Source organism: Chelonoidis abingdonii, chromosome 15 (genome assembly GCF_003597395.2).
Source record: "Chelonoidis abingdonii isolate Lonesome George chromosome 15, CheloAbing_2.0, whole genome shotgun sequence".
NCBI lineage: Eukaryota > Metazoa > Chordata > Testudines > Testudinidae > Chelonoidis > Chelonoidis abingdonii.
In genome coordinates this window covers 6956836-6969006 of record NC_133783.1, presented here as the reverse complement: position 1 = coordinate 6969006, position 12171 = coordinate 6956836, and the positions used below count along the sequence as shown (strand labels likewise).

The 12171-nt window shown below is 43.4% G+C and overlaps 1 pseudogene; it reads right to left on the bottom strand.

Annotated features, from left to right (window-relative positions):
- Positions 1–6405: 6405 nt before the first annotated feature.
- LOC142047813 (uncharacterized) lies at positions 6406–8397 on the bottom strand (annotated as a pseudogene).
- Positions 8398–12171: the final 3774 nt, after the last annotated feature.

Sequence of the window (12171 nt, the reverse complement as noted above, 5' to 3'; positions counted from 1 at the left end):
AAATAAGAAACCATTTAAAATGTGGCCTCTTCCTCTTCATAAATCTCTGTTCATCTCTGTCCTATGAAAGGAAGTGTCAGCCTGAGCCAGATAGAAGTGTTCAGACACAAGGAGTTACATCTGGAGGTCTCTGTAAAATAAACTTAGCAAAGAGAAGAACTTGAACTTTTTATCCCTGGCCACTTTCCTTCCTACATTCAGAGTCTGTATGCTTTCTCCTTAGAATTTATCACAATTGCAGAAGTAGACATTCAAATCAAGATTTATAAACAGTTCTAAGGCTTGTGTGGTTTTATCCCCTCAAGGACTATACACATGAAATACAATTTAAAGATTTTGAAATAAGAATTTAATGTGTTCCATAAACTCAGTCTTCCTCTTTAACACCTTATCAGAAAAACCTAGTAGTCTTTAAATAGCTTTCTAAATATTGCAAAGCTGGTGAAACAGGAGAAATTTGTCACCTCAGAGACTACAGCTGGTATCATTTTAACTTTACAACAATGGGTATAAAAATGCAATTTAGCCTGTAGAAGGTATTTTTGTTTTCTTAGGAGGTAAAGCTCTCCTCCCCCACAGTGGTGATATTTCTTAAAATTATTAGCAATTCCTTTCAGGAAAATGTAATGGTCAAATAAATAAATAAATAATCTTGTATTAATTCCATCAATTCCTCCCTCTCCCATGCAGGGTTTCTCTGCAGCTAAACTTTTAAGTGAACATCTGGCTAAAATCTTCCTAACCACAGTAATGAGACAGGTAAATTTAGATAACAAATTTATCAATTTCGATGGAGGTTCCTTTCTCTACAAACTTGCAGAGGGAGGTGTTAACTGAAACAGTAAACTCATGAAAGTCTGTAGATGCCTCTTACCCATTTTCTCCCCGTACCCCCAAAATAATCTGTGCTTTGTAATAGTTGACATACTAACTTGTCTCTTGTGGGCCTCTGTACTTTAAATCTGAGGTTAGCTATACTCCTTGCCCTGCAGATTGAAGGCTGAAGCAGCAGCAGCATTATTTGTTGTGCAGTAGTGCCATGATAGGCGTTCCCATTGTGCTTAGCATTGTACATACATCATCCTAAGTTAGACCCTGCTGCTAATTTCTTATAATTTAAGTAATACAGTAGGGTTTCCTAGTGTCATGCTGAATATGCTGTTACTGTTAATAAATTGTATATTCTGCTGCATTTAAGTTATTTTAACAGGTTTGGGGGCTTTTTTTGGTAAGTAATAAAAATAAATCAATACATTGCTATTTATCTGAAGAGACCTGAAAGTGCCATGTTTTGTACAATTTACATGTAGTTACAGAAGAATGGCTTTAATCTATTACTGATATGCAGTCACTTCTGGAGTGCAGCTGTTTAACAGTACATTACAAAAATAGACAATATTTTAGGTCAGGAAATAAATTGTTCTGTATCCAATGCAAGCAGCAGAGAGGAGAAATGTAGGCACATAATGTAATTCCCTAAGCTGGAATTTTACCAGGTTAATGCTATGGCTTGTGCATAACACTTCATGATCATAAGTTATTGGCAGTTCTGGTGTATGTTCAAACCAAACAATCATTCCTCCCGCTGCACCATGGCCTTCAACACTATGGCAGTCTTTGGTACAGTGTTGTTGAATCACTAACAATACTACTTTTTGTGTGTGATTCATGCAATATTGGTTTCCTAAAGAAACACAAAGTACAAAAAGGTAAAGTCTTACAGCTTGTATACCGCACGCTTTATGGGATCTCCAATAGAATGATGGAATTCTACAACTAGTCAAAGCTGCAAGACTAGACAATACACAACCAGACAATACTACATAGATGTGACATTTTAGGATGTTGTAACAGTAATAAATAGAAGACATGAATAGGAAAAGGGAAGAAGAAGGGGACCAAGGAAGAGCAAAAAGGATGAGTTAGGAGGAAGGAAGGTCTGGCATTCAGTCAGTCTGGTGCAGCATGTTCCACACGTGCTGTTAATGACAGAAAAGATCCTTCCTCATGATGGATCCTAGATTTTTCCATTGAAGAAATATGTCAGTTTTAACAATTGAGTATACAGAGTAAAGAACAACTGGAACTCTCAATTTAATTTCAGGACCAGTGATTGGGATGATATGATTTGAAAGCTGTCATAAACAGATTGTTAAGGGTTAATGTATCTTCTACCTGGAAAGGGTTAACAAACAACACCTGACCAGAGGACCAATCAGGAGACAAGATACTTTTAAATTTGGGTGGAGGGAAGCTTTGTGTGTGTTCTTTGTCCGTTGTGTGTTCTTCTCTCGGGGGTCTCGGAGAGACCAGACATTACTACAGGCTCTCTAAGTTCTGTCAATAGTAAGTAAAAACAGGTGGTTTAGGCTTTTTGATTGTTTTACTCTATTTGCAATTGTGGATCTGGCTGGTTAACTTTTATATGTGTAGTTGCTGGGAATATTTTGATTTGTATTGGTACTGGGGTGAAAGTTTCTTTCTGGTGTCTGTAAGCTATAGGACCCTGTAATATTTACATCTTGAAGTTACAGAGATAATTCTTTACTTTTTCCTTTCTTTTATTAAAAGATTTTCTTTTTAGAGAACCTGATTGATTTTTTTTCCTTGTTTCCCTTGTTTATCCCAGGACTGGTGGGGGAGACGGGAGGGGGGGAGAGGTAGAATCTCTCTCTGTTTTCCTTGAATCTGTTTGCCTCTTTGTGGAAGGGAAGGGACGTGCTTCTCTGTATTGTGATTTAAAGAGTTTGGATCAGTAGTCTCTCAAGATAGCCCAGGGAGGGAAAGTCTGGGAGGGGGAGGAAGGGGGAATGGTTTATTTCTTTGTTTTAAGAACCCAAGGGGTTTGGGTTCTTGGGGTCCCCAGGGAAGGTTGGGGAGATCAGAGTGCCCCAAAACACTATATTTTTGGGTGGTGGCAGTGCTATCGATCTAAGCTGGTAATTAAGCTTAGAGGATTCATGTGCTAGTATCTCATTTTCTGAACTCTAAGGTTCAGATCTGAGAGGGAATGCTATGACAAAAGCCGAGTCAACAGAGAAAATCTGCATGTTGCCACATAATGTAGTATTGTGGTCCCATGTCCCAGATGTATCGATATTATGAGGTACTTGCTACAGGAACACAACATCAGAGTTAGGCACGTAAGGGGGGTGGCATAGGAAAAAAACCATCTAAAAGTGGTTCAATAAGACCTCCATATACCAGTAAGTGATCTGCAATATAAGAACTTCTGCTTCATCCCTGTAGTCAGTCATCTGTAAAACCCTAAGGGGTCCAAGTTCATAAGGTTTTGTACTGAATAGTCAAACCTGAACTTCCTAGGCTTCTCTATCCCCTACAACAGTTTCCCAAGTAGTGGTAAATTGTTTGGAAAACCCCCTGCAGTTTGGGTGGGAATTGGAGACATGTTACAACATCTGGGAATAGTTTCTGAGCCACTCTCCCTCCCTGTAACCAACTTGGCTTGGATTTAGAACCTTGGAAACTACTGCTGGCAGTCAGCTTGAAATGAAAGCCAGTCAGCATACTCCTTTCATGAGGATGGTTGGTATGGACTAGGTCAAGCATTACAGATCTACAGCTCTGTAAACAGAAAGCTGGTGAATTTCATTATCAAACGATACTAAAATGTGGCTGGTCAGTTAGCATGCACCTCCATCAGAGAAGGGATAATTAAGTAAGGGTGTGAGATATTAGCCCCCATTGCACAGTAAACTCAATTAGAGGTGCGGTTATCACTAATAACACATGCACAGTAAAGTATTTTACTGCAGTGCTATATATATCCAAAGAAACAGCTATTGTAAGAGCATGTGGCAGTAAAGTAAACAGTTTAATGCCCTGAACTCTATCCCTTCTTTGAGCCCCATCTAAAGCAGTGGGTTCTGCCCACATCACTGGAGCAGAGCTTTATCTTGCAAGCACAACATTAACTCTGCCTCTCTATATGTTCGCACTCCAGTATGTTTTTCAGTTATAGGACCACTGCCTCATTCAATTGGCAATGGTTTGCAGTGATGACGGAAGAGTTGTCACTTATTTGTAAACATGTAGGTAAGACAATTTCACACATTACAATTTTCTGCCTACCCAAAGTTAAACGCTTATTTTAAATAATTTCTTAACAACTAACAGTGAGGCTAAAAATAACCGAGTGCACTGCTGGCAGACGTGGTACTGCAGTGCTACACAGCAGCAGCTTCTTGCCTTTGCAAGTTAGCGAAGACGGTTAGCAGTCGTATTGTACTGTCTGCTGCTGTCTCCTGGTTCCTCCTGGCCAGCCTCAGTGAGGTCGGTCGGGGGCGCCTGGACAGACATGGGTGCTCCTGGCTGGCCTCAGTGAGGTCGGTTGGGGGCGCCTGGACATAAATAGGAGTGACTCCAGGTCATTCCCTTCTTTAAGTTTCATCTAATGGAGATTCAGTCCTGCCTGGAATATCAGACAAGCCTACCAAAGAACCAATGAGGCAAACGGCCACTCCAGGTCAGAGCCCCAGACATCCTGCTTATATGATGAGCTGCATGCCATGCAAAGGGGTGCCCCTACAACTACCCCACCCCTGTGCTTCCCTCCTCCCCCACCCCTCCTGGGCTACCCTGGCAGTTATCCCCCACATTTATGTGATGAAGTAATAAAGAATGCATTAATTGGAAACAATGACTTTATTGTCTCTGCAAGCGGAGATCAAAGAGGGGAGGGGAGGGCAGTTGGCTCACAGGGAAGTAGAGTGAACCACCATTCTGCACTTGCTCAGCCTATAGTTGAACGGCTCCTGACTACTACCCAGGCTTCATGAGCCATGGAAGCAAGAGGTAGGCTGGGGTAGGTCTGACCGCAAGGTGCTGCCGACTGGGCGAGCAGCCTGAGGCAGAAGCCTCCAGCTGGCATGATATTCCAGGCAGAACTGACTCTCCATGAGATGAAACTTAAAGAAGAGAATGACTTGGAGTCATTCCCATTTTTGTCCACGCGCACCTGACCGACCTCACCAAAGCCGGTCAGGAGCACCCAGGAAACAAGCACATAGTGTTGCAGGTCTGGGATGATTCACAGTGGCTGCGAAACTTTCGCATGTGTAAGGGCACTTTCATGGAACTTTGTGACTTGCTTTCCCCTGCCCTGATGTGCAAGAATACCAAGATGAGAGCAGCCTTCACAGTTCACAAGTGAAGCTTGCAATGCTGGACAGCTATTGGTCAGTCAGACATCAATTTGGAGTGGGCAAATCTACTGTGGGGGCTGCTGTGATGCAAGTAGCAAACATGATCACTGAGCTGCTGCTATCAAGGGTAGTGAGTCTGGGAAATGTGCAAGTTATAGTGGATGGCTTTGCTGCAATGGGATTCCCTAACTGTGGTGGGGCAATAGATGGAACACATATACCTATCTTGGTACTGGAGCACCAAGGCAGCCAATACATAAAGCGAAAAGAATACTTTGCAATGGTGCTGCAAGCACTGGTGGATCACAAGGGATGTTTCACCAACATCAATGTGGGATGGCCGGGAAAGGTACATAATGCTCGCATTTCAGGAACTCTGGTCTGTTTGAACAGCTGGAGAAAGGGACTTACTTTCCATACCAGAAAATAACCATTGGGGTTGTTGAAATGCCTATAGTTATCCTTGGGGACTCAGCCTACTCCTTAATGCCATGGCTTATGAAGTCATACACAGGCACCCTGGACAGTAGTCAGGAGCTGTTCAACTATAGAATGGGCAAGTGCAGAATGGTGGTAGAATGTGCCTTTGGACATTTAAAAACGCACTGGAGCAGTTTACTGACTCAGTTAAACCTCAGCGAAACCAATATTCCCATCGTTATTACTGCTTGCAGTGTGTTCCACAATATCTGTGAGAGTAAGGGGGAGACGTTTATGGCAGGGTGGGAGGTTGAGGCAAATTGCCTGGCCACTGATTATGCACAGCTAGACACCTGGGTGATTAGAAGAGTGCAGCAGGGTGCGCTGTGCATCAGAGAAGCTTTGAAAACCAGTTTCATGACTGGCAATGCTATGGTTTGAAAGTTCTGTTTTTGTCCTTGATGAAAACCCGGCCCCTTGGTTCACTCTACTTCCCTGTAAGCCAAATGCCTTCCCGTCCCCCCTTTGATCTCCACTTGCAGAAGCAATAAAGTCATTGCTGTTTCAAATTCATGCATTCTTTATTAATTTGTCACACAAATGGGGGGATAACTGCCAAGGTAGCCCAGGAGGGCTGGGGGAGGAGGGAAGCACTAGGTGGGGTGACGGAGGAGGGGAGAAGGGGAGGACAAGGCCACACTGCACTTCAAAACTTATTTATTGAATGCCAGCTTTCTGTTGCTTGGGCAGTCCTCTGGGGTGGAATGGTTGGGTGCTCAGAGGCCCTTCCACTGCGTTCTTGGGCATCTGGGTGAGGAGGCTATGGAATTTGGGGAGGAGGGTGTTTGGTTACACAGGGGCTGCAGCGGTGGTCTGCTGCCTGTCCTGCACCTCAGCAATATGCTAGAGAATATCAGTTTGATCCTACAGTAGCCTGAGCATTGCATCCTGCCTCCTTTCATCACGCTGACGCCACCTATCATCTTGATTACGCCACCTGTCCTCACATATATTTTGTGCTTTCCTGTACTCTGACACTGTCTGCCTCTATGCATTCTGCTGGACTCTTTCAGTGTGGGAGGACTGCATGACCTTAGAGAACATTTCATCGCGAGTGCGTTTGTTTTGGCTTCTTATCTGTGCTAGTCTCTGGGATGGAGATGATAAGGGAAGCGCTGAAACATTTGCAGCTGCGGGAGGAAAAAAAATGGGAGCATGGTATAGGGAGAGTAGTGTTTAAAAAGACACATTTTAGAGAACAATGGGTAGACTCTTGCATGGTGAACCAAGCTGTTTACATTACATAGCACGTGTGCTTTCTTTAAAAGGTCTCATTTTGCCTCTTATATTGAGGGCCTACTAGTTTGGTGTGAGAGATCACACATGCAAGGCCGGCGGGCAACAGAATTCGGCTTGCAGGCAGACATGGTAAGCCATAGTCTTTTGGCTTCTTTAACCTTCGTAACACATGGGAATGGTTTCAAACAGCAGTGCCCTCATGTCCCATACCAAGCACCCGTTGGGTTGGCCATTTAAAAGGAGGGGCTGCAGTTTTTGGGTTAACGTGTAGCACAAACCCAACTAACGCCACACATACCCCCTATGCACTGGGATGATCGCTTCAACCCTCCCCCCACAGCATGGTTAACAGCAGGGATGGTTTCTTTTCAGCCACAGGCACACAGCCCAGCAGGAACAGTCACCTCTGAATGTCCCCTCAATAAAATTCCCCTATTTCAACCAGGTGACCACGAATGATATCACTCTCCTGAGGATAACACAGAGAGATAAAGAACGGATGTTGCTTGAATGCCAGCAAACACTGGGGCTATATGCTGCCATGCTTTGTTATGCAATGATTCCGGACTACATGTTACTGGCCTGGCAAGGTGAAAGTAATGGAAGGTGAATGATGGAATAAGGGTACCCTCCCCAGAAACCTTTTGCAAAGGCTTTGGGAGTATATACAGGAGAGCTGGATGTCCCTGGAGGATTTACGCTCCATCCCCATACACGTTAACAGACTTTTCCAGTAGCTGTACTGACTGCGAGTGCATCCCAAGACTTCAGGGCAAATTAATCATGAAACATGCTTGCTTTTAAACTATGTAGAATATTTACAAAGGTACACTCACCAGAGGTCCCTTCTCCACCTTCTAGGTCCAGGAGCCCACCTTCAGTGGGTTGGGAAGGTACTAGATCCAGGTTGAAAAAAAGTTCTTGGCTGTCAGGGAAAATGATTTCTCCGCTTGCTTGCTGTGCACTATCTTCAACTTCCTCCTCCTCCTCATCGTCCCCAAAAGCCGCATCCGTGTTGTGTGAGACTCCATTGATGGAGTCTATGCACAGGGCTGGGGTACTTGTAGGGGCACCCTCTAGAATGGCATGCAGCTCATCATAGAAGCGATGGGGCTCTGACACAGAGCAGCCGTTTGCCTCTCTGGTTCTTTGATAGGCTTGCCTCAGCTCCTTAAGTTTCATGTGGCACTGCTGCGGGTCCCTGTTATAGCCTCTGTCCTTCATGCCCTTTAAGATTTTTTCAAATGTTTTGGCATTTCATCTTTTAGAACAGAGTTCTGATAGCACAGATTCATCTCCCCATACAGTGATCAGATCCAGCACCTCCCGTTCAGTCCATGCTGGAGCTCTTTTGTGATTCTGCGACTTCATGGTCACCTGTGCTGATGAGCTCTGCATAGTCATCTGTGCTGATCAGCTCACCATGGTGGCCAAACAGGAAATGAAATGCAAAAGTTCGCAGAGCTTTTCCTTTCTACCTGGCTAGTGCATCTGAGTTGAGAGTGCTGTCCAGAGTGGTTACAATGGAGCACTCTGGGGTAGCTACCGGAGGCCAATACCATCAAATTGCGTCCACACTATCCTAATTTCGACCCAGCAGGGTCAATTTCAGCACTACTCCCATTGTCGGGGAGGAGTACAGAAATAGATTTTAAGAGCCCTTTAAGTTGACAAAAATGGCTTTGTCGTGTGGATGGGTGCAAGGTTAAATCGATCTAATGCTACTAAATTCAACCTAAACTCATAGCGTGGACCAGGGTTTAGTTGCTTCTTTTCCAAGCCAAAAGGTTGCAGTCTTTTAATCTCTTCTCCTATGGAACCTGTTCCATACTGATAATCATTTTTGTTGCCCTTCTCTGTGCCTTTTCCAATACTAATATATCTTTTTTGAGATGGGTGACCAGAACTCCGCAGAGTATTTACGGTGTGGGGGGTACCATGGATTTATACAGTGGCTTTATGATAGTTCTGTCTTATCTATCCCTTTGCTAATGATTTCCAACATTCTGTTTGCTTTTTTGGCTGCCATTGCACACTGAGTGGATGTTTTCAAAAAAACAAGCCACAATGATCTCCTTTGAGTGTTATCAGCTAATTTATCATTGTGTATGTATAGTTGGGATTATGTTTTCCAATACACATTAATTTGCATTTAGCAATATTGAATTTCATCGGCCATTTTATTGCCCAGTCACCCAATTTTGTGAGATCCCCTTTGTAACTCTTAGTCTGCTTTGGACTTAACTATCTATCTTGAGTAACTTTGTATGGTCTGCAAATTATGCTACCTCACTGTTTACTCCCTTTTCCAGATCAATTGTTTGGAAATCAGGTGTAATTTCACTGAAGTCAAAGAATAAACTGCTGTAAGTAAAGCAAGAATTGAGCCCCTGGCTGGTGCCCGCTACCTCACTTCTGCTTTGTCCCCAGCTTTACCTAGGCTGCAGTGCTTTCCAAACAGTTTATGCTTGAAGCCAAGCTATTTAGGGCTTTTGTGTTTTATTACGAAAGACAGATTGGGAACATTTTCCTCATTACTTGGAACCAGGAATTGCTACAGTACATTCTTCACCCCTTATTGCAATGCTTGATTCATTACGCTGTGTATTACTTTGCAATGCTAACAATGTGCCTTTAAAACTATGCACTTTCTGGGGCCTGTTATAGTTACCTCCTCAAGTCTTTTTTTTTTTCTTTTCTTTTCGTAGATCAAACATCTTGACAGCTCCAGCACTATGTTATTACCTGCTCAAGGCTACATCAGCACAGTAGTGCTGTAATGTTTCTCAAGGAGACTTTTGCCAGACCACCCAGTCATGGTGTTATTCTAAAAGCCAAATGCAGTCCTGACAGGTACATTTACTTAGTTTGCCAGAATAAAATGATTTTTCTGTTGAGGTTGAGTTTTGAAGCAAGTTTAGATTTTTATTTAAGAGCCTGGAAGAATCCCTTGGAGGAGTACTTGGTGTTCAGCCACTGCACTGTTATTGCATTGACAAGCTTTCCTGCTCATAGCAGGAGAGATCTGTCACTCCAGGACAAGTGACCAACTGGATTTACCAGAGAGAGAGAATACTGCAGCACAGGGACAGATCAAGATCAGCATGCAACTTTCCAAACCCCTCCTCTTTCTCAAATTCCTTTGCCAGACTGCCTGTGGACAGGAGTCCAGCTGGAAAGAGTAGTAGATGCGTCTAAAAGTGCACTGTGCCTATGGTGATGAGGGGGCCAGGTGTTAGGGAACTTTTTTATGCTGGGGATTCCAGAGAGCAGTTCAGTTACCACTGCAGGTTAGAGAAGTCTCAGGGGCTGCTTTCACTTGTGCCTGGCTACCCCTGGCATCTTATGTGTTGTTGCAGCAGCCAGGAATACTCTAAGCATAGACCCCTCCAGCTTCTGCTGGGATAGCATGGCAGCAGTTCCACTGATTCTATACCTGGCAAGTACTCCCTCTGAATCAAGGGAATTCATCAGGTAGCCCTTACAGCTCTTTACATTAGGGTAGCCAGGGTGCAATGACAATTCAAGCCCACGGGGCACAATTTCCTCGTTCTTATTGACACAGTTGACAGCCGATAGCTATGCTATTGCAGCTGATAATGTGAAAATAGTATTCATGGAAGAGGATTAGGCAAATGGCATTTAAGTGGATGTAAGGTTCTCCGAGTTGTGTTCCTCCTGGTCTTACTACTTTTTATAGATTATTCAGTCTTCAGTCACATACCTCATGATGCATGAGGGACCATTTCTTCTGTGACTTAGCAACTGCTGCATTGAGCTGTTACCACTGTTATTTCCTCTTCTAAGTATAAGGGAAAACTTTGGTATCATTGCAATATTCTGTGGAAATTATTGACAAATGCTGACTTCTTAATGGCAATGACTGTGACTAATTGCACCTGAGATCCATGTCAAAGTGTTATACTAATTTTGCCTGTTGGTTGGTTCTGCAACACTGTATTTATAGTCTGAGTAATCTGTGTGTTTTGAGGAGAGCTGCTTCATAAATAACCACTGGACCAGATGTTGACATCAGTTCTGCAGCTGCTACCTAGTTCCCAGAGCTAAGGGATGAGATCAAAACAGAGCCTCTCTCACTGGCAGGCTACTTGAGTAACAAAAAAATTAACATCTTTGGACATCTCCAGGAGCAATGGAAACTAATAATTCTTCTGGACGGGATGGATTTCCTGTTGACCTTAATAACAAAAGTTGGAGACCACAGTCTGGATACTTGCTGCTTTGAGATAACCAGCCAGTAAAACAGCTTTGATAATTTTCACTGCATAAAATTCATACTTGGCAGCAGACATTTACTCTCTAACTTCTAATTATTGTTTTTCTTATTGCAGATATCTATAGAGCACCTATCACCATGGTATTTGGGCTTGCGGAATATTAACTAAAGATAAAAATAAAGAAAAAAGCTTGCTCTCAGAAAGTACCCATTTTTGATGATGCCTTCAAAGCGGTACCTTAAATACTTTTAACATTAGATGTGAGATCAGCTAAGCTCAAGGCTTTAGGTTGGAATTTTCAAAGGAGCCTAAAAGAACTAGGTCCCCAGCTCCCTTCAGAACCTTTGAAAATCCCACACCGATGACTGCTGTAGCTCTGCTGCCCTAGCCCTCGCTGTAGATGAGGCTAAGTTTTGGAAGAATGTTCTGTCAAGCTAGCTACCATCACTCAAGGAGGCAGAGTTCCTACAGCAACAGAAAACCCTCATCCATTGCTGTAGTCCACATCTACACCATAAGGTTACAGCATCAGAGCTATGGTGTCAGAGCTATGCAACTGTAGCACCCCTAGTGTCAACATGGCCTTAGTCTGCAGCAGAACAGGGAAAAGCTGGGACTTGTAACTGGGCAAGGGGAGAGAAGAAACCCCTACAGAACAGAATCAAAAGAGCTAACAGGGAGGGATCTTGAAGCCAACGTTAAGGGCAGAGAAGATGGCTGCGAAAGAGAATCTCACCATGAGATTCCAGTGCATTTTATGTAAGGGCCTTTTCTTGCGGAGTTTGCATGTTGTTTTTTTCATGTCACAGAAGTGGAATTAATCTTCTGCATTGAGAAAGAGAAAGTGCATTCTGCATGGGTGCTAAGTCATTCCTCCTGATACACCAGCCTACAAATGTACTTGGAGATTATTCCCAGAATTCTACAGTATTTCACAAACTACCTGAGAGACATTACCACATGTCGTGTGAGACCAGTGCAGTATGTTACTGCAGTTATTAGAAGGAAGCTGTTCACACAATTTTTTTTTGGAGAGGGGGGTGGCCCCT